The sequence below is a fragment of the Lissotriton helveticus genome, chromosome 4_1 (assembly GCF_964261635.1).
Source record: "Lissotriton helveticus chromosome 4_1, aLisHel1.1, whole genome shotgun sequence".
NCBI classification, from domain to species: Eukaryota; Metazoa; Chordata; class Amphibia; order Caudata; family Salamandridae; genus Lissotriton; species Lissotriton helveticus.
The window spans coordinates 1,940,024,421-1,940,048,103 of record NC_136063.1 but is presented as its reverse complement, the minus strand read 5'-3'; positions in this window follow the sequence as shown (position 1 = coordinate 1,940,048,103).

The following is a 23,683-nucleotide window of genomic DNA, read 5'->3' as shown; positions in this document are numbered from 1 at the left end:
TGACGGTAACAGTGTAGCAGGATTCAGAACATTGCAGCGTCTGATTTCTATGTGAGGCTGGAACAGTGTCAATTCATAACCTGTTAAACGTGCAATTGTCAAGTGCTGAGTCTGTGTTCGATTTAAAAGAACTTCCACGGAGTGTGGAACTTGTACTGTCAAGGAATGTCCTAATACTATGGAATCACTTTGTCTGATAGCTAGTGCTGTGGCTGCAACTGACTTGAGGCACGCAGGCAGAGCCTGGGCTACTGGATCTAGTGTGCTCGAAAAATAAGCACAGGGCTTGTATTGTCCTGCTTGATCTTGTGTGAGAACAGATAATGCTGTACCATTACGTTCTGTGACAAAAAGTGTAAAAGGCTTACTGTAGTTCGGTGTAGCTAGAACAGGTGCTTGGCATAAAGCTTTCTTTAGCTCATTAAAACTAAGTGTATGTTCAGATGTCCAAGGGAGGACAGTCGATACGGCTGCCTCCTGTGTCGTTAACTGTATCAGTGGCTTGGCTAGAAATGCATACCGAGGAATCCATTGTCTGCAATAAGAAGTGAGGCCAATAAAAGCACGTACCTCCTTCTGTGTCTTAGGCTGTGGAAGACTCGCTATTAACTGGATACGATCGGGTGTCAACTGCCTACCCCACTTGGACAGCAAGTGGCCTAAGTAGATCACTTGCTGGACACAGAATTGAAGCTTTGAAGGAGACACCTTGTGCCCCATCTCGGCTAGGAAATACAGGACTGTAAGTGACGCTCGCTCGCAGTCACGTTCAGAACGGGCTGTGATCAGTAGATCATCGACATATTGGAGCAGGGCGGTGTCAGTTGGCATGTGAATATTGTCTAGTTGTCTCTTAAGTGCTTGACTGTAAATACTAGGACTTTCTGTGAAACCTTGAGGAGCTCGTGTGAATTTATAGCTCCTTCCATTTAAACAGAAACCGAAAAGGTACTGGCTATCTGGATGAATGGGGACACTGAAAAATGCGTTCTTGAGGTCTATGACTGTAAAAAATGTGGCTTCAGAATCAATGGCTGTCAATAAGGATGAAATATCTGGAACAACTGGATACTGGGGAATGATACATTTATTGAGTTCTCGAAGATCAATCACTAATCGATATACTGGGGGTGCATTTGGATCAGTACGTTTCATGACTGGAATGATAGGAGAATTACATACATTGGAGTCAGTTTCTACAACTACTCCTTGAGCCATAAGCTCGTCAATAATTTTGGATAAGGCTGCTACAGCCTCAGGTGGCAATCTGTACTGTCTGATTCGTGGTAACACTACACCTTGCTTGAGAGTCACACGATGAGGTGTGATTTGCATGAAACCAACATCAGTTGGACCTTGCGCCCATAGATGCTGCGGAACATTAGACAATCTCGGATCAAAATCACGCAAAACATAGTGACCCTTGAAGTCACGTAAAAACAAACGTATTCCCTCTGGGGAACAGCAAATAACTGCACCTAATTCTTTCAGTGTCTTAATGCCTAACAAATTTTCTGGACATGACTTCGTAAGTAATAGATCAGTAGTTCGGGACAATGGACCTACTTCTAGAGTAACTGGCTTTGATATCTCGTTTACAATTGGCTTTCCTGAAAATCCAAGGGAAACATTTCTAGAGCCTGAGAGCGGAGCCCCTGGAACCTCGTCGTGACTAATGGTCGTCCTACTTGCCCCTGTATCAATCAGAAACTTTCTGTCTTTCCCTAATACTTGACTGTGAACATAGGGACCTTCTTGATCTACAGGAATCTCGATGAGAGGCAAGCCTACCTCCCTCTCTAGGCTGTTTCATGAGTACGCTTGATACTCTGGATACTCGGATTGTGCATACTGGTACATCTGCTGTGTAACATGCTGAGTTGCAGCGATAGGCTGCGGTGCTGGAACTGTCTGTTGTGCATTCTGTGGCTGAGAAGTCTGTGAAACTTGTTCTTGTCTAGGCGGACGTGGTCTTTCTTTAGTTTTACCAGTGGCTATGTTGTGTTTCAGAACTGCACACTCGTTTATAAAATGACCTGGCTGTTTACAATAATTGCATGTCCCTTTAACGGGAGCTGCAGGATGACTGGCTTGATTCAGACCCCTCTTCTGACTGTCTTGTGGAACAGATTGTGCAACTAGTACTTTCATTTTCATGTCTTTCATACGTCTTCTCTCGTGTTCTTGCTCTTCTCTGATTCTATTCTGGTGATACTGGAGCATCTGGAGCATTTGGGACGGGGTACTAGCTTGCCAAGTACTTTCGACTTTCAAAACTCGATTTTTAACTTGTGGACTTGAATTCTCGACTAATTTAGTAACAAAAAGATGAGGGTATGACTCGCTACTCGTCTTCAAACCACTGTTTATTATAAAGCATTTCTCAAATCTGGAATAAAAATCACTAGTGTCTTCGTCTTGTTTCTGTTTACAGGCTGAGATTGCATCCCAGTCTTCCTTTTTAGTGGCTAATAATCTAGGTAAAACTTGTATTAATAATTCTGGTAATTCTTTACATTTCTCTCCAAGACCGGTACCTGGTACTCGTATCTTATCTTCAGCTTCTAGAGCTGTCCAATCGATCTTTTTCTCTCCCACCTCCCAATCCTTTTCCTTGAGTTTTTCATATATGCCTGCAGGCAACAGGACTTTTAGCATTTTAATAATATCTGGATACGTGTATTCTCCCATACGGAGCATGTCCTTTAATTCTCGGTGGAACCCTGCTGGATCTTTGTCGTGACAGGGAATTAATTTCTTCATCTCTAAGAGTTCCATCTTGGTAACTGGGGTGTAAACAAATACTCGTTGCATTTCACCATCTGGTGTCCTAACTGGGTGTACTTCTCGTAACGGATGCTGTCTATCTATGTAAAACGGTTTACTTTCTGGAGGTGAGACATGAACAAAATGCGGGTTCAAAAACGTTCTATATTTGTGACGCTGTTCTAGAATGACACTAATTAAATCGGTACCTAAACCTTTCCATCTATACTGGAGTAACTCGTTCAGGACATCATGTAACGGACCTGGATCAGAATGTTGACCCTCATACAGCGTAATGAGGTGCTGGATCATATACATACCCACCAGTCGCTGCTCGGCTGGGGGCAATTTCAGAAACATTTGTGCCACTATTTCGTCTGGAAAAGTGGTAGAATCAGTAATCCATCGGACTGCTGATCGGGCTAGTTCTTGTTCATGCATAGTACTTAATTCACTATAACCGATTCGTGATTTCAGAATTTGATCGGTAGCTTGAAATACTTGTTCTAGGGAACCTTGTTCTGGTGCTGGAAGATGAAAGACTTTCTTGTGTTCTAGGCGTAAATGTCGGTCTGGAAGTCTAGATTTACCTACATACGCTATTCTGGCGGTATTCTCGTCGTCTACCTCTTCAGTAGAAGAGTCATTTTCTTTCTCGCTTACTTGTGCTTCTTTGCGTTGTTCGTGTAACCTTATTATTTCTTTACGTATTTTCTTGTACATACTCTCTATACTATTGAGTGTCTTGTGCTTACCCTCGGCTATATTATCACTCCACTTTGTCAAAATTTTCATTTCGTTCGGATCTTTAGTCGGGGAATCTTGTTCCCTAATTAAACAATTGATCAGAAACTTTAATAACATGAACTGGATCTCAGATTTCCTGAGAGACATGACTTCACCAATACTTTCTGGATCGTCTCCTGTACGAATGAAACGATACATTCTGTCTAGATCTTCTTTCATATTCGGTAGGGTGACCAAATACTCGGACACCTGCCTTATACGTACGGAATATATAACCATACTATCCTCGCCTGGGACTGGATCATAACAGAATTCAGTAAGAAGTCGCCTGATTTCTGCAATAGTCTTATATTTGGGCGTACGCTGTAACGCACGTTCATGTAACTCGACTGCTCCTAAACGTCTACTTGGCGGCGGGGTACCAGGAGGACCTCCTCCCGCGGCCCCTAAACTGGAATCGTCGACTGATACTCTTCGTGCTGGCAGAGTGACTGACGTGGCGGGAATTTGTACTACGGGCTGGACCGGGGGTACCGTAGCAGGTACTGCAACAGGTGCCCCGGTGACTGGAGGAGCAGGATTTACATTATTTACAGGAGCTGGTGGAACAGGATTTGCATATTCTGGGACTGTGTCGTCCAAATAGGACGAGAGAAAAATATCAGCTGCGGTCTGTTTGTGACGTAGCTTGGTCGGAACTAAGGGTGGCGGAAAATTACTGGATGCCTCCGGGGTTGCTTTTGGCAAGCCCTCGGCAAGAAGAGGATACATACCCTTAAAGGGCATTCCTCTGTCTGTCTGACTGTTCGGTTTTAACTCGTTCACCTATTTCGATTAATTCCCTTTCTTGGGCTCTTTCTAAGGATTCTCTACTTAATTCTGACTTTCTGATTTCTTTTTCGGTTCTTTTGTGAGATTCTTTGCGCCATAACTCGATGGCATCTTTCTGTGACTGTCTGGCTTTCTTCTTCCATAATACTTCTTCTACTCGCATGATGCACTCGGCATCCCATGTACCCGATACGGGCCATCTGTACTTTTCTTCTAACTGTTTGGTGTACTCCACCCATAAATCTAAATATAATATGGCACTTATGCCATGCTTCTGATACATAAAATGACCTGGACTGTCCCTGGGCGGGACAGGAACTGCTTCTTCTAACAGACCTTTTCTAGTTTTTAACTGACGTAGTTTTGAGAGCAGCGGCATGACTGAACTGTAGTCTAGACACAATACAATACACAATGAACACGATAATTACACCACTTTCATACCACGACATTGAAATACATGAATGACATTTAAATTAACAGTTTTGACAAAATACTACCTGGAATACTGAAAACAGAATACATGAATTTCTCGAGAACAGAACGGACTAGAACAGAAACTAGATGCACTGCTAAAACAGTACGAAACTTACCGGTCTCATAAAGAGACACGTCAGGACCCGCATCCACCTAAGTGGACACTTCGTGTTGGATCTGCGTACCCAAACCCACGGACCAGAGACAATGCAATTGACCCTGTCTAGATACTACCCCAGCAACGGTACTCACCGGGCAGCAAGAACGGAAGGCCTCAGACTGGACTGCTACGACGCCGGACGGATGAACTTCGGACTTCTGTTACGGGTGGGCCTCCGGATACCTCGGACCTTGGACTCTCGGCTTGGGCTCTGGTCGGGACTCGCCGCGTTCCTCCACCGCCTCGTCTGGATGCTGGACCGCAACCTCCGTCTCCTCCGTGGGCCTGAGGGATACTTGAAGCAGAAATATCTGCACGTGCACGGTATGGTTCCGTCACGGCTGCAGAGGATCAGGGGGCTTGCGTGGCTTCTCCTGCGCGTGGGGAAAGGGCAAGTCCCTATTCGGGCGCCATTATGTGGTAAATAAATAAATAATACCTCTATTTTTGACTGGACATAACAATAACAGATAGCTCAATAAATAAGAGTCAAGATTCGAGGTAGTAGGAGTTTGCAGGTTTTAATACAGCATAAAGGACAGGAACAGGACAACCTGCACGGGCAAGATCTGGGATGGCTAGCTCTGCTTTTAATAACAGTGCACAAGCATATATAGTTAAACAAAATACATTACAGTACATACAGTAGGCGTAACAGTGGGTGGGGCCTGTAACAGTCGCGAGAGATAAGGTAGAAAGGAGGTGTAACAAGAGGCGTGAACAGGGCGTATACTTAGACATGTGATGTAAACGTAACGGAATATGTCACAAATGGGGCGGAAACATGGAGGGGGCTACCTAAGGAGCCGGGACCTCTAACCTAGTGGTGCGCGCAAGCTGACAATGACGTGTTACTAGGAGAAGCTGTGGGCTATGACTTCTGAGCTAGAAGGAGAGACGAAAGTCTGGAGAGTCAGGGCGACATGTACCTAAACACTATCTAGTATCTGATGTTTAGAGAACATGTTGATAGAATCCAAAAGTTATCAGGGCAAAGGCTAACAGACACTAAGACTGGTGCATGCATTATTCTACATGTAGTGTGTGTTGAGGAATATTAAATGACCATAAATACAGTATTTCTCTTACATGGAGACGTAAAGGCTAGACGATGACTGAAACTATTGATGCTATTCAGTAGCTTAGGAATGCAGAGAAGGAGGGCTGGACTGATAACTAGAATCATAACATACTCTTGGCAGACTGGCAGGCAGAGCCAGGCCGAGCCGGGCACTGTGAGGCAGGAAGTAAGTGAAGGGTCAGGGATACAGGTGGGGGCTGTATCGCTCCTCAGCGAGGGTTCAGGAGACAGGAGCTGAATCTGAGTCCGGGCCCTTTTGAGGCCTAGAAACGGGGATTTTACAATGAAATAACGTGCACACTGAGAAACGTGGCAATCGTAGCTTTACATAGGCCTAATACTCGTAGCTTTCACGAGAACTGGAAACTGGCATACTAGAGATGGACACAACTGTAATTGCGTCTTTAATCGATCATGGGGAATACATATGCATATTAATCATGCACATACAACATAAGATGGGGGACACGTAGGGACACAGAACATGGCAAAATTTACTTTTCCACACACCCATAGATACCAACTCTTCCGTCTTGTATGGGGTTCATGCTCCGACTCGAGAGCCATTAGTACCGGCTGTAGCAAGCACTGTGGATACGGGGATCACACACTCTGAAATACCCACCCCAACTTCTGTACCATCTATCAGTGTAAGTCTCACATGTCCAGTACTAGCCGATTGTGTGAACTTAGTCTCATGGAATATAGCTGGCTTGGCCGACAAGTTATGTGACCTAGCCTGGTTATCTTTTATCAAAAATTTTTCCATTGTATGCCTTCAAGAGACGTGGTTGGAGGACAGAAACGTCCATATAGAAGGGTTCTTAAGCTTCACCATTCCAGCGGTTGCCTCGACCAGGGGCAGAGCAAAGGGGGGATTGGTCACCTTTATAAACCTGGGATTGCTTTGTAATATCAGCACATATCATATTGATAATTTAAACACTCAGATGCTTGATTTAAAAAATGGCAAGAATGCTCTGACCCTGGTCAACTTCTATAATGCTAGTGGTACTGGTGGCTGTGACATTACATCGCTAACAGACTTACTGAGAAAAAACGCACACACTACATCTCGGAACCTGTTGATAGTAGGTGACTTCAATGTTCACCTCTGTGGTAATCCAGGCTCCACCCCAATGGGCTCCTTGGGATGTAACAGTGTCGAAGGCTTTCATTTTTCTCACACTAGGGGTGGTAAGAGCCTAAATGACTTAGTAAAGGGGAATAATTTAACAGTAGCTATGTCCATGGTTCCCGATACTAAAATCTTTGATATTCCGAATTTCAAAGGACATGGTCAGGGATCCTTTATAGATCATATACTTCTATCTTCAGATCTTGTACAACGGGTCCTGCAATTTACCATTCTCCTTAGTGTATACAGTGATCACAACCCCTTATCTATTGGCATGGGTGGGTTTTTATTCACCAAACGACCGTCTGGTATTGATCGAGGTACGCTGAGCTGTATAAACGGCAGACGCCGTATCAAATGGACAATGATAAATCAAGACAGTTTATATTCTAATATAAACAGTGCATGCGAGAAGGAGCTGATAGCATGCTCATCTCTTGATTCATCTCCCATGAATATCTTGACCGGGTTTGCGGGTATGGCTTCTAAAAGTGACATGCTATCAGCACCAATAAAGGGGCAAAGTAGAAAGCAGGTCAAATGGTTTGACCACAACTGCTCAAAGGCAAGTAGAGATTTGAAGAACGCTTTAAAAACTAAACCTAGACACCCTGACCTGATAAAAAGTCTTCGTGTGTCTTATAGGAAAGCACTAGCCGTAAGAAAAAAGGAAATTAAGGCTAATACTATAGAATCCCTCCTTGATCCTACAGTGTTGGGGAATAGTAGCAAGTTTTGGCAAATTATCAACAAACCATTGTTTGATAACCCAAATGACACAGTCCTAGGTACAAGCATCTCAGAAGGGGAGTGGGTGTCTCACTTCAGCACAATTTTTAAGAGTAATGAGCATAGGGCAGAAAATGCCTTTTTAATATCACCCGTAAACCCATTATGCTTCACAGTAAATGAGGTTGTAAGGGGGATTCAGGGTCTAACCAGTAACAAGGCCCCGGGCCCGGATGGTTTACCACCGGACCTGTTTAAGTCTAGCACCCCTTTTTGGGCTCCCGTTCTTACGGCAGTAATAAATGCAGCTGCTACAACGGGGTGCCCAAAAACGTGGGGCCTATCGACCATAGTCCCCGTTTTTAAAAAGGGTGATCGCAGCAGTCCATTATGTTACAGGCCAATATCCTTAATAAATTCAGTAGTTAAAGTGGTAGGGGGGGTAATACTTAATAGGCTATCTACATGGGCAAAAGACAATAGTATCCTGTCACCCATACAATATGGGTTCAGACCTGGCCACTCGACCATCACGCAATGTCTGAACCTATATTTGATTTTAAGTAAATATACCCTGGCTAGACAAGGTACTGTCTATATGGCATTTATGGACCTGTCGTCCGCCTTTGACTGTGTGGACAGAAGCTTATTATGGGCCTCTTTGTTGAGAATGGGTGTGGAGAGGAATCTTGTCAACTTCCTAGCCGACTTGCACTCAGATACTAAAGCTAACGTCCGTTACACTCAAGACCTTAAAGTAACGGACGATTTCAGAATAAATCGGGGAGTTCGACAGGGCTGTATTTTGGCCCCATTCCTCTTTAACATGTACATAAACGAACTGGAGGAATTTCTTTTAAATACAGAAGCAGACTACCCCCGTGTTGAACACAAGGGGGTGCCTGTGCTCCTTTATGCAGACGATGCAGTACTTATATCTAGGACAGCAATCGGTCTCCAAAAATTATTAAATTCCTTCTTTAAGTTTATGGAGTCACGTGGCCTTAGCATAAATAATTCCAAGTCCTACGTCATGAAAACAGGAAAGGGTTCCCGGAAAACTGACTCCTTTAGTATAAATGGGGAGAAAATCCCTTTAACTAACACTTTCTCATATCTTGGGGTCCTCTTAGATCACAAATTAACGTGGGGCCCCGCAATATCCAAAAAGAAGGGCGAAGTAACAAGGGTAAACGCGGCCATTCTTGGCTTCGGGAAAAAAATTGGCAACTGCCCCACGGCCGCACTACTCAAACTTTATCAGGCAAAAAGTGTTGCTGTTGCCTGTTATGGTAGCGAGCTCTGGGGCTATTGTAGGATAAAAGACCTAGAGGTCGCAGAAAACAACGTCCTGAAAAAGATATTGAGGTTGCCAAGGGGTACCGGGACTTATTCTGTACACGAGGAGTTGGGGGTTTCATATCTAAGTGACAGAATAGCAGTCAACCCGGTTTTGTGCTGGCTGAATTGTTGGCTTAACACCGACATTCCGCTTACACATGCCTTGTTGAAAGATGTCTTTTCGCTAGACGGTAGGCTTAAAATTCCGTGGGTGAAATATATAAGGGATTGTCTGTCGGCAATAGGCCGTTCTGATCTGTTTTATGCCCCTAACTTGATTACAAAACCTGATGTAGTTTCAGTAAAAAACGCCATATTATTGGCAAGATGTACCGACAGAGAAGAGGCTGAGATACAGAAGGGTAGCGTCAGGAAACATTTATTACTCAAAACCTGCCCACAAATGGAGCCTTATTTGACATGGCCTATGTCTAGCTATGAACGGTTTCTGTTAATAAGGTTCCGTTTTGATCTATATCATCTTCTACTGGCGGTACCAAGTGGGGCACAACGGGGAGAAGTGTTGCCAGCATGTGGCTGCGACAGTAAGTCTCCTCAAGATCTGGCACACTTTCTTTTTATCTGCCCTTATTATTCTATCCCACGGAAATTATACCTTAAACCATGTCTTAAAAAACTGAATTTTTTACAAATTAAGCCCGCACTTTATTACCTACAACTACTGAATTGTGACTGTACCTTATTTGTCTGTAACTTTTAAAAAAAAGCTATTTGTTTTAGGAAAAGTATGGACGGATAATTACGCTGTGAATATTTTAGGTGTTTTTTAATTTAATATAGTAATTTATGTTTTTAATCTTATATTGCTCACGCTCATAGCACCCGCTGTACCATCTCTTTTTTGTACTGTATTCTGTGTCCTCTATTTGCCACATGAAATGTATTGTCTGGAACTGTTTTTAAAATGTGTATTTACGAACTGTACTTTTATGATTGTATGTTCTACAATCGAATAAAGACTTTTGAATTTGAATTTGAATTTGGGTAACATCTTCACATAATTATGTGTTTGCACCAACATGACATTGTACTCTGGATCTTGCATTTTCAACATTGAAATGGCATATTTCAAAGTGTTGTGGACTTATGTAACTTGGGACCACTCTAAAGACATAGCCAAGTAACCCCATATCTTGCGTGACAACATCACGTTTCTCTGACTTTGGAGCCAACCACATAGATTTTTCTAACCCTGTCTCACTAAGTTAAAAGCAAAACTACAATTCTCAGCAAGCAATGCCTTGCATAAACTTTCACTTATGGAGAGCTTGGCAACTATGCAGCCCTACTTGCAACTCTATTATAATTTTTCTTTTGAGTTATGTGGTTTGGCATAAGTGGTTTGCTTTCTCACAAGTGCTACCATCTGAAACCCAGGCTAAGACTAGAATGTTTCCGTATTTTCAATGGGTCATCTTCTTACATTGGCCAGAGCTGGAGTAGCTGTCTTTTGGGGGCATTCCAGCATATAAAAATCAAACACTATAGACAGGGGCGTCGGAGACACTAAAATTCTGGGGGGACAGGGACAACCTTGTGGACTTCCCAGTGACCCTATATACATCACTGCCCATTAAATGCAATTGCATACTTTCGAAGTGAACTATTGAGAAAAGCAGGCATGTTGTCACAGTTTACATGTATGCTTTATTGTTATTTACAGTCATATAGTAATCAGACCAAATGTTAAAAAACATGTATATGAATCTTGCATCTTCATGCACCAAGCAAACAAAGGTCGCTGACTTAGGGTGAGGCGTTGTGTTTGCAAGTGTATTATGGTTTGAAAATACCTGTTGCTGCATTCATGGTCTCCAGCAATTTTCAGGCAACAATAATAACGTGAAGATAACTTCGGTGATTAATGTTCTTTATTGAGAGAGATCGGAGGTTTGTCTAGTGGAAGTTTTGACTCTTGGTAAGGTAGCCACAGTGAGGTAATATGCCTGCTGCAAAGAACGTGTAGCACGCAGATCACAAAATGCATATCATGTAAGTAGGTCAGTGAGTTACTGCTTTTGTCTGAGAGATTCGTTTGGTATTTGCAGTTTATAAGTTAAAATCCTAACACTGAACAGTGAGCTATTAACCGTCATCAAAGAACTGCATGAAAACTTCAAGATATAGATTAGAAAGTTATGAGTTTTCCCCAGTCTTTCCTAATCCTAATGTTGGAAAATGGGTTCATTAGGAAAGAAATCAATTCTGATTATTAAAGAGAACCCCCCAACCATGGTGTTATGTTTTAAATTCTGAGTTTGCGCTTCTTTCGTTTGCAAAGCCATCCTGTGCCCTGGACACTCCCCAACGTTTTGCTGACTGGTACTGGTGGTACCTGACTCTGACTGACCCTGGCCTCTGCCTGGACAGGCCAGTGCTATTCTGAAAGAGACAGTTAAAGATACTGTGAATACACCTACATTCACTAGGGTGCACTATGGGTTAGGGTACCCCTATGATTGGCATGACCTCTCCTATAAGGCCCTTGTACATAATAGGGCAGGGGGTTAGAACTACCTTTAAGTCCCTAGAATATGATATGATAGGGCATGGCAGTTTAGAGGCCAGCAGCCCTTTCTGCATTTGCATGTGTGCACTGCTGAAGCCAGAGGTCAGTTTAAATGTAGCCCTGTGTTATAGGACTGCTTTTAAAATTTAAATTGTGCACAAACTCGACTTTTGGGTTTGGGGAACTTACAAATTGATCAACTACAATGCTGGGGCAAAATAAAGTTAAGTGGAAAAAAACATTTCCACTTAACTATGGCTGTATCATATTTGCCTCATAATACATGATCTGCTGCATAATCTAACGATTTCAACCAAAACAATTTTGCAGCTCAAACGGATCAAAAATTACTAAAAATAAATGTGACTTATGTTGCTGTGAAGTGTAGGGCCCTTTGCAAAGGTTTACTGGTCACCTTTCCCACTGCTGCATTTGTATGTTACACAGGTACACAGGTACTAATGAGGCAAAAGCTTTGCAGAGGCTGTAAGTATGTATAACTATGTCAATAATAAAGTATCAAAAATGCACTGCATTACGCTGCAGCCTTTTTATTGTTGCATAATTTAGTCAACAATGCAACATAATTTTGGCCTCCATTGCTGCATGACTCCAGTGGCCCGAAAGCAGGCTGCACATGTCAAAAGTGTTTGTGCATGAAGCAGAGACCATGAAGTTTGCAAACTTAGGGGCTGATTACGATGGCAGGCGGACTTCAGTCCGTCCGCCATCGAATCGGGGAATGGGACCACTGGCCTTCAAGGTGGCGGCCCCACATGTTAAAAGTGTTTGTGCATGAAGCAGACACCATGAAGTTTGCAAACTTAGGGGCTGATTACGATGGCAGGCGGACTTCAGTCCGTCCGCCATCGAATCGGGGAATGGGACCACTGGTCTTTAAGGTGGCGGCCCCACGATAGGCATTACAATGCAACCACCACCATGGCGTTCGTAGTGCCTATCTTTTACATTGCAGCAGGTGCTGCTAGCTGCATCATCCGCTGCAATGTAAAAACTGACATGTTATATGTATCACTGCACTGTAGTGATATGTAGGGGGGCATCTTAGATGCCCCCGGGTCCCATGTCTGGCGGCTGGGGGGAAAGGGGCCTGCTACGGGCCCCCAATGTCCCTTTGTGCCAACTTTTCAATGGGGGGTAAACTGCCATGGATAGGCTGGCTGGTAAAGGGTATCGTAATCCTTACTCTGGTGCCTGGAAGGCACCACCAGCATTGTAGGAACCACCAGCCCCTCCGCCGCACTGGCGGGATCAAGGAGCAAGTTGGGTGCGTAGCGGTTGGTCTTTCCAACCTCCAGGGAACTACCCGCCATTGTAATATGGCTGGTGGTGATGCAGTCACTGATGGCGGTGGGACCGCCACTGACAGGGCGACGTGGTGGTCCCACCTCCATTATAATCACCCCCTAAGTTTGGTGTGCATGCAAATCCTTCATTGCCGATCCCTGGTGAGTTGCACCACTACTGCTGAAAAAAGCCAATGGAGGTAACAATGGGTGCGGTGGACTGGCCTCAAGGATCTTGTGACCTCGGAGTCACTGTCGATCTAGGGTGTGCTTCTGCGTATGCCTGCTCGCAAGACTGGAGGTGAACTGCAGTATGGATTGTGATTGACAGGCCATCAAGGTTAACTCACACTTGCCACCGTTAGGGTTCACCTACGGGTGCTAAGACATTATGGCTTCTAAGGTCTTGTCCTTCTAAGGTGCAGCATCGGAATGAGCTCTGTCAGGAGTGTGGTCTGGTAGACTGGTCATGAAGGCTGAAAATGGTGCTCCAGTTACAAATTCAGCAGCTCTGGCCAGAGTGCCACATCCTCTCCCACACTGAACACCATACTGCCCCACTGAGAGAAACTTGCACTGCCTTCAGCTACAATTCAATTGTGCTGCGACTAAATTCAAATTATGCACTAGACAACAGTAAAATGCTGCCTCAAAAAAAAAAAAGTTTCAGAAAAGGGGGTGGTGATGAACAGAGTGTCTGAATTAAGCAGACCACTCTTACCCAGTCCAAAGATCAGGGCTTGATCCATCACCGTTTTTTAGCTCACTGCACCATCCCAGCTCAGAACCTGGCTATATGCAAATTAGTCTGTTCCTGTCCCAGTGCATGATGGGAACAGGGCAAACCAAACTACCAAGCCAATTCTTATACTGGGAAGGAAACAAGCTTCCGGGGACCGGTTTCTGGCATTTCAGCCGTCGTCGGCCCGGCTTGCTTGAATCCTGATGGTGCAATGAGCAAGGGACTCACATCTGAGTATACCCTTCCACCCTTATGGTGGACAAAATGATTCAGAAAAGGGGGTGGTGATGAACAGAGTGTCTGAATTAAGCAGAGCACTCTTACCAGTCCAAAGATCAGGGCTTGATCCATCACCGTTTTTTAGCTCACTGCACCATCCCAGCTCAGAACCTGGCTATATGCAAATTAGTCTGTTCCTGTCCCAGTGCATGATGGGAACAGGGCAAACTAAACAACCAAGCCAATTCTTATACTGGGAAGGAAACAAGCTTCCGGGGACCCGTTTCTGGCATTTCAGCCGTCGTCGGCCCGGCTTGCTTGAATCCTGATGGTGCAATGAGCAAGGGACTCACATCTGAGTATACCCTTCCACGCTTATGGTGGACAAAATGATTCAGAAAAGGGGGTGGTGATGAACAGAGTGTCTGAATTAAGCGGACCACTCTTACCCAGTCCAAAGATCAGGGCTTGATCCATCACCGTTTTTTAGCTCTCTGCACCATCCCAGCTCAGAACCTGGCTATATGCAAATTAGTCTGTTCCTGTCCCAGTGCATGATGGGAACAGGGCAAACCAAACTACCAAGCCAATTCTTATACTGGGATGGAAACAAGCTTCCGGGGACCGTTTTCTGGCATTTCAGCCGTCGTCGGCCCGGCTTGCTTGAATCCTGATGGTGCAATGAGCAAGGGACTCACATCTGAGTATACCCTTCCACGCTTATGGTGGACAAAATGAATCAGAAAAGGGGGTGGTGATGAACAGAGTGTCTGAATTAAGCAGACCACTCTTACCCAGTCCAAAGATCAGGGCTTGATCCATCACCGTTTTTTAGCTCACTGCACCATCCCAGCTCAGAACCTGGCTATATGCAAATTAGTCTGTTCCTGTCCCAGTGCATGATGGGAACAGGGCAAACCAAACTACCAAGCCAATTCTTATACTTGGAAGGAAACAAGCTTCCGGGGACCGGTTTCTGGCATTTCAGCCGTCGTCGGCCCGGCTTGCTTGAATCCTGATGGTGCAATGAGCAAGGGACTCACATCTGAGTATACCCTTCCACGCTTATGGTGGACAAAATGATTCAGAAAAGGGGGTGGTGATGAACAGAGTGTCTGAATTAAGCAGACCACTCTTACCCAGTCCAAAGATCAGGGCTTGATCCATCACCGTTTTTTAGCTCACTGCACCATCCCAGCTCAGAACCTGGCTATATGCAAATTAGTCTGTTCCTGTCCCAGTGCATGATGGGAACAGGGCAAACCAAACTACCAAGCCAATTCTTATACTGGGAAGGAAACAAGCTTCCAGGGACCGGTTTCTGGCATTTCAGCCGTCGTCGGCCCGGCTTGCTTGAATCCTGATGGTGCAATGAGCAAGGGACTCACATCTGAGTTTACCCTTCCACGCTTATGGTGGACAAAATGATTCAGAAAAGGGGGTGGTGATGAGCAGAGTGTCTGAATTAAGCAGACCACTCTTACCCAGTCCAAAGATCAGGGCTTGATCCATCACCGTTTTTTAGCTCACTGCACCATCCCAGCTCAGAACCTGGCTATATGCAAATTAGTCTGTTCCTGTCCCAGTGCATGATGGGAACAGGGCAAACCAAACTACCAAGCCAATTCTTATACTTGGAAGGAAACAAGCTTCCGGGGACCGGTTTCTGGCATTTCAGCCGTCGTCGGCCCGGCTTGCTTGAATCCTGATGGTGCAATGAGCAAGGGACTCACATCTGAGTATACCCTTCCACGCTTATGGTGGACAAAATGATTCAGAAAAGGGGGTGGTGATGAACAGAGTGTCTGAATTAAGCAGACCACTCTTACCCAGTCCAAAGATCAGGGCTTGATCCATCACCGTTTTTTAGCTCACTGCACCATCCCAGCTCAGAACCTGGCTATATGCAAATTAGTCTGTTCCTGTCCCAGTGCATGACGGGAACAGGGCAAACCAAACTACCAAGCCAATTCTTATACTGGGAAGGAAACAAGCTTCCAGGGACCGGTTTCTGGCATTTCAGCCGTCGTCGGCCCGGCTTTCTTGAATCCTGAGGGTGCAATGAGCAAGGGACTCACATCTGAGTTTACCCTTCCACGCTTATGGTGGACAAAATGATTCAGAAAAGGGGGTGGTGATGAGCAGAGTGTCTGAATTAAGCAGACCACTCTTACCCAGTCCAAAGATCAGGGCTTGATCCATCACCGTTTTTTAGCCGTTTTTTAGCTCACTGCACCATCCCAGCTCAGAACCTGGCTATATGCAAATTAGTCTGTTCCTGTCCCAGTGCATGATGGGAACAGGGCAAACCAAACTACCAAGCCAATTCTTATACTGGGAAGGAAACAAGCTTCCGGGGACCGGTTTCTGGCATTTCAGCCGTCGTCGGCCCGGCTTGCTTGAATCCTGATGGTGCAATGAGCAAGGGACTCACATCTGAGTATACCCTTCCACGCTTATGGTGGATAAAATGATTCAGAAAAGGGGGTGGTGATGAACAGAGTGTCTGAATTAAGCAGACCACTCTTACCCAGTCCAAAGATCAGGGCTTGATCCATCACCGTTTTTTAGCTCACTGCACCATCCCAGCTCAGAACCTGGCTATATGCAAATTAGTCTGTTCCTGTCCCAGTGCATGATAGGAACAGGGCAAACCAAACTACCAAGCCAATTCTTATACTGGGAAGGAAACAAGCTTCCGGGGACCGGTTTCTGGCATTTCAGCCGTCGTCGGCCCGGCTTGCTTGAAACCTGATGTTGCAATGAGCAAGGGACTCACATCTGAGTATACCCTTCCACGCTTATGGTGGACAAAATGATTCAGAAAAGGGGGTGGTGATGAGCAGAGTGTCTGAATTAAGCAGACCACTCTTACCCAGTCCAAAGATCAGGGCTTGACCCATCACCGTTTTTTAGCTCACTGCACCATCCCAGCTCAGAACCTGGCTATATGCAAATTAGTCTGTTCCTGTCCCAGTGCATGATGGGAACAGGGCAAACCAAACTACCAAGCCAATTCTTATACTGGGAAGGAAACAAGCTTCCGGGGACCGGTTTCTGGCATTTCAGCCGCCGTCGGCCCGGCTTGCTTGAATCCTGATGGTGCAATGAGCAAGGGACTCACATCTGAGCATACCCTTCCACGCTTATGGTGGACAAAATGATTCAGAAAAGGAGGTGGTGATGAACAGAGTATCTGAATTAAGCAGACCACTCTTACCCAGTCCAAAGATCAGGGCTTGATCCATCACCGTTTTTTAGCTCACTGCACCATCCCAGCTCAGAACCTGGCTATATGCAAATTAGTCTGTTCCTGTCCCAGTGCATGATGGGAACAGGGCAAACCAAACTACCAAGCCAATTCTTATACTGGGAAGGAAACAAGCTTCTGGGGACCGGTTTCTGGCATTTCAGCCGTCGTCGGCCCGGCTTGCTTGAATCCTGATGGTGCAATGAGCAAGGGACTCACATCTGAGTATACCCTTCCACGCTTATGGTGGACAAAATGATTCAGAAAAGGGGGTGGTGATGAACAGAGTGTCTGAATTAAGCAGACCACTCTTACCCAGTCCAAAGATCAGGGCTTGATCCTTCACCCTTTTTTAGCTCACTGCACCATCCCAGCTCAGAACCTGGCTATATGCAAATTAGTCTGTTCCTGTCCCAGTGCATGATGGGAACAGGGCAAACCAAACTACCAAGCCAATTCTTATACTGGGAAGGAAACAAGCTTCCAGGGACCGGTTTCTGGCATTTCAGCCGTCGTCGGCCCGGCTTGCTTGAATCCTGATGGTGCAATGAGCAAGGGACTCACATCTGAGTATACCCTTCCACGCTTATGGTGGACAAAATGATTCAGAAAAGGGGGTGGTGATGAACAGAGTGTCTGAATTAAGCAGACTACTCTTACCCAGTCCAAAGATCAGGGCTTGATCTATCACCGTTTTTTAGCTCACTGCACCATCCCAGCTCAGAACCTGGCTATATGCAAATTAGTCTGTTCCTGTCCCAGTGCATGATGGGAACAGGGCAAACCAAACTACCAAGCCAATTCTTATACTGGGAAGGAAACAAGCTTCCGGGGACCGGTTTCTGGCAATTCAGCCGTCGTCGGCCCGGCTTGCTTGAATCCTGATGGTGCAATGAGCAAGGGACTCACATCTGAGTATACCCTTCCACGCTTATGGTGGACAAAATGATTCAGAAAAGGGGGTGGTGATGAACAGAGTGTCTGAATTAAGCAGACCACTCTTACCCAGTCCAAAGATCAGGGCTTGATCCATCACCGTTTTTTAGCTCACTGCACCATCCCAGCTCAGAACCTGGCTATATGCAAATTAGTCTGTTCCTGTCCCAGTGCATGATGGGAACAGGGCAAACCAAACTACCAAGCCAATTCTTATACTTGGAAGGAAACAAGCTTCCGGGGACCGGTTTCTGGCATTTCAGCCGTCGTCGGCCCGGCTTGCTTGAATCCTGATGGTGCAATGAGCAAGGGACTCACATCTGAGTATACCCTTCCACGCTTATGGTGGACAAAATGATTCAGAAAAGGGGGTGGTGATGAACAGAGTGTCTGAATTAAGCAGACTACTCTTACCCAGTCCAAAGATCAGGGCTTGATCCATCACCGTTTTTTAGCTCACTGCACCATCCCAGCTCAGAACCTGGCTATATGCAAATTAGTCTGTTCCTGTCCCAGTGCATGATGGGAACAGGGCAAACCAAACTACCAAGCCAATTCTTATACTGGGAAGGAAACAAGCTTCCGGGGACCGGTTTCTGGCATTTCAGCCATCGTCGGCCCGGCTTGCTTGAATCCTGATGGTGCAATGAACAAGGGACTCACATCTGAGTATACCCTTCCACGCTTATGGTGGACAAAATGATTCAGAAAAGGGGGTGGTGATGAACAGAGTGTCTGAATTAAGCAGACCACTCTTACCCAGTCCAAAGATCAGGGCTTGATCCATCACCGTTTTTTAGCTCTCTGCACCATCCCAGCTCAGAACCTGGCTATATGCAAATTAGTCTGTTCCTGTCCCAGTGCATGATGGGAACAGGGCAAACCAAACTACCAAGCCAATTCTTATACTGGGAAGGAAACAAGCTTCCGGGGACCGTTTCTCGTCATTTCAGCCGTCGTCGGCCCGGCTTGCTTGAATCCTGATGGTGCATTGAGCAAGGGACTCACATCTGAGTATACCCTTCCACGCTTATGGTGGACAAAATGATTCAGAAAAGGGGGTGGTGATGAACAGAGTGTCTGAATTAAGCAGACCACTCTTACCCAGTCCAAAGATCAGGGCTTGATCCATCACCGTTTTTTAGCTTACTGCACCATCCCAGCTCAGAACCTGGCTATATGCAAATTAGTCTGTTCCTGTTCCAGTGCATGATGGGAACAGGGCAAACCAAACTACCAAGCCAATTCTTATACTGGGAAGGAAACAAGCTTCCGGGGACCGGTTTCTGGCATTTCAGCCGTCGTCGGCCCGGCTTGCTTGAAACCTGATGTTGCAATGAGCAAGGGACTCACATCTGAGTATACCCTTCCACGCTTATGGTGGACAAAATGATTCAGAAAAGGGGGTGGTGATGAGCAGAGTGTCTGAATTAAGCAGACCACTCTTACCCAGTCCAAAGATCAGGGCTTGATCCATCACCGTTTTTTAGCTCACTGCACCATCCCAGCTCAGAACCTGGCTATATGCAAATTAGTCTGTTCCTGTCCCAGTGCATGATGGGAACAGGGCAAACCAAACTACCAAGCCAATTCTTATACTGGGAAGGAAACAAGCTTCCGGGGACCGGTTTCTGGCATTTCAGCCATCGTCGGCCCGGCTTGCTTGAATCCTGATGGTGCAATGAGCAAGGGACTCACATCTGAGTATACCCTTCCACGCTTATGGTGGACAAAATGATTCAGAAAAGGGGGTGGTGATGAACAGAGTGTCTGAATTAAGCAGAGCACTCTTACCAGTCCAAAGATCAGGGCTTGATCCATCACCGTTTTTTAGCTCACTGCACCATCCCAGCTCAGAACCTGGCTATATGCAAATTAGTCTGTTCCTGTCCCAGTGCATGATGGGAACAGGGCAAACTAAACAACCAAGCCAATTCTTATACTGGGAAGGAAACAAGCTTCCGGGGACCCGTTTCTGGCATTTCAGCCGTCGTCGGCCCGGCTTGCTTGAATCCTGATGGTGCAATGAGCAAGGGACTCACATCTGAGTATACCCTTCCACGCTTATGGTGGACAAAATGATTCAGAAAAGGGGGTGGTGATGAACAGAGTGTCTGAATTAAGCGGACCACTCTTACCCAGTCCAAAGATCAGGGCTTGATCCATCACCGTTTTTTAGCTCTCTGCACCATCCCAGCTCAGAACCTGGCTATATGCAAATTAGTCTGTTCCTGTCCCAGTGCATGATGGGAACAGGGCAAACCAAACTACCAAGCCAATTCTTATACTGGGATGGAAACAAGCTTCCGGGGACCGTTTTCTGGCATTTCAGCCGTCGTCGGCCCGGCTTGCTTGAATCCTGATGGTGCAATGAGCAAGGGACTCACATCTGAGTATACCCTTCCACGCTTATGGTGGACAAAATGAATCAGAAAAGGGGGTGGTGATGAACAGAGTGTCTGAATTAAGCAGACCACTCTTACCCAGTCCAAAGATCAGGGCTTGATCCATCACCGTTTTTTAGCTCACTGCACCATCCCAGCTCAGAACCTGGCTATATGCAAATTAGTCTGTTCCTGTCCCAGTGCATGATGGGAACAGGGCAAACCAAACTACCAAGCCAATTCTTATACTTGGAAGGAAACAAGCTTCCGGGGACCGGTTTCTGGCATTTCAGCCGTCGTCGGCCCGGCTTGCTTGAATCCTGATGGTGCAATGAGCAAGGGACTCACATCTGAGTATACCCTTCCACGCTTATGGTGGACAAAATGATTCAGAAAAGGGGGTGGTGATGAACAGAGTGTCTGAATTAAGCAGACCACTCTTACCCAGTCCAAAGATCAGGGCTTGATCCATCACCGTTTTTTAGCTCACTGCACCATCCCAGCTCAGAACCTGGCTATATGCAAATTAGTCTGTTCCTGTCCCAGTGCATGATGGGAACAGGGCAAACCAAACTACCAAGCCAATTCTTATACTGGGAAGGAAACAAGCTTCCAGGGACCGGTTTCTGGCATTTCAGCCGTCGTCGGCCCGGCTTGCTTGAATCCTGATGGTGCAATGAGCAAGGGACTCACATCTGAGTTTACCCTTCCACGCTTATGGTGGACAAAATGATTCAGAAAAGGGGGTGGTGATGAGCAGAGTGTCTGAATTAAGCAGACCACTCTTACCCAGTCCAAAGATCAGGGCTTGATCCATCACCGTTTTTTAGCTCACTGCACCATCCCAGCTCAGAACCTGGCTATATGCAAATTAGTCTGTTCCTGTCCCAGTGCATGATGGGAACAGGGCAAACCAAACTACCAAGCCAATTCTTATACTTGGAAGGAAACAAGCTTCCGGGGACCGGTTTCTGGCATTTCAGCCGTCGTCGGCCCGGCTTGCTTGAATCCTGATGGTGCAATGAGCAAGGGACTCACATCTGAGTATACCCTTCCACGCTTATGGTGGACAAAATGATTCAGAAAAGGGGGTGGTGATGAACAGAGTGTCTGAATTAAGCAGACCACTCTTACCCAGTCCAAAGATCAGGGCTTGATCCATCACCGTTTTTTAGCTCACTGCACCATCCCAGCTCAGAACCTGGCTATATGCAAATTAGTCTGTTCCTGTCCCAGTGCATGACGGGAACAGGGCAAACCAAACTACCAAGCCAATTCTTATACTGGGAAGGAAACAAGCTTCCAGGGACCGGTTTCTGGCATTTCAGCCGTCGTCGGCCCGGCTTTCTTGAATCCTGATGGTGCAATGAGCAAGGGACTCACATCTGAGTTTACCCTTCCACGCTTATGGTGGACAAAATGATTCAGAAAAGGGGGTGGTGATGAGCAGAGTGTCTGAATTAAGCAGACCACTCTTACCCAGTCCAAAGATCAGGGCTTGATCCATCACCGTTTTTTAGCCGTTTTTTAGCTCACTGCACCATCCCAGCTCAGAACCTGGCTATATGCAAATTAGTCTGTTCCTGTCCCAGTGCATGATGGGAACAGGGCAAACCAAACTACCAAGCCAATTCTTATACTGGGAAGGAAACAAGCTTCCGGGGACCGGTTTCTGGCATTTCAGCCGTCGTCGGCCCGGCTTGCTTGAATCCTGATGGTGCAATGAGCAAGGGACTCACATCTGAGTATACCCTTCCACGCTTATGGTGGATAAAATGATTCAGAAAAGGGGGTGGTGATGAACAGAGTGTCTGAATTAAGCAGACCACTCTTACCCAGTCCAAAGATCAGGGCTTGATCCATCACCGTTTTTTAGCTCACTGCACCATCCCAGCTCAGAACCTGGCTATATGCAAATTAGTCTGTTCCTGTCCCAGTGCATGATGGGAACAGGGCAAACCAAACTACCAAGCCAATTCTTATACTGGGAAGGAAACAAGCTTCCGGGGACCGGTTTCTGGCATTTCAGCCGTCGTCGGCCCGGCTTGCTTGAAACCTGATGTTGCAATGAGCAAGGGACTCACATCTGAGTATACCCTTCCACGCTTATGGTGGACAAAATGATTCAGAAAAGGGGGTGGTGATGAGCAGAGTGTCTGAATTAAGCAGACCACTCTTACCCAGTCCAAAGATCAGGGCTTGACCCATCACCGTTTTTTAGCTCACTGCACCATCCCAGCTCAGAACCTGGCTATATGCAAATTAGTCTGTTCCTGTCCCAGTGCATGATGGGAACAGGGCAAACCAAACTACCAAGCCAATTCTTATACTGGGAAGGAAACAAGCTTCCGGGGACCGGTTTCTGGCATTTCAGCCGCCGTCGGCCCGGCTTGCTTGAATCCTGATGGTGCAATGAGCAAGGGACTCACATCTGAGCATACCCTTCCACGCTTATGGTGGACAAAATGATTCAGAAAAGGAGGTGGTGATGAACAGAGTATCTGAATTAAGCAGACCACTCTTACCCAGTCCAAAGATCAGGGCTTGATCCATCACCGTTTTTTAGCTCACTGCACCATCCCAGCTCAGAACCTGGCTATATGCAAATTAGTCTGTTCCTGTCCCAGTGCATGATGGGAACAGGGCAAACCAAACTACCAAGCCAATTCTTATACTGGGAAGGAAACAAGCTTCTGGGGACCGGTTTCTGGCATTTCAGCCGTCGTCGGCCCGGCTTGCTTGAATCCTGATGGTGCAATGAGCAAGGGACTCACATCTGAGTATACCCTTCCACGCTTATGGTGGACAAAATGATTCAGAAAAGGGGGTGGTGATGAACAGAGTGTCTGAATTAAGCAGACCACTCTTACCCAGTCCAAAGATCAGGGCTTGATCCTTCACCCTTTTTTAGCTCACTGCACCATCCCAGCTCAGAACCTGGCTATATGCAAATTAGTCTGTTCCTGTCCCAGTGCATGATGGGAACAGGGCAAACCAAACTACCAAGCCAATTCTTATACTGGGAAGGAAACAAGCTTCCAGGGA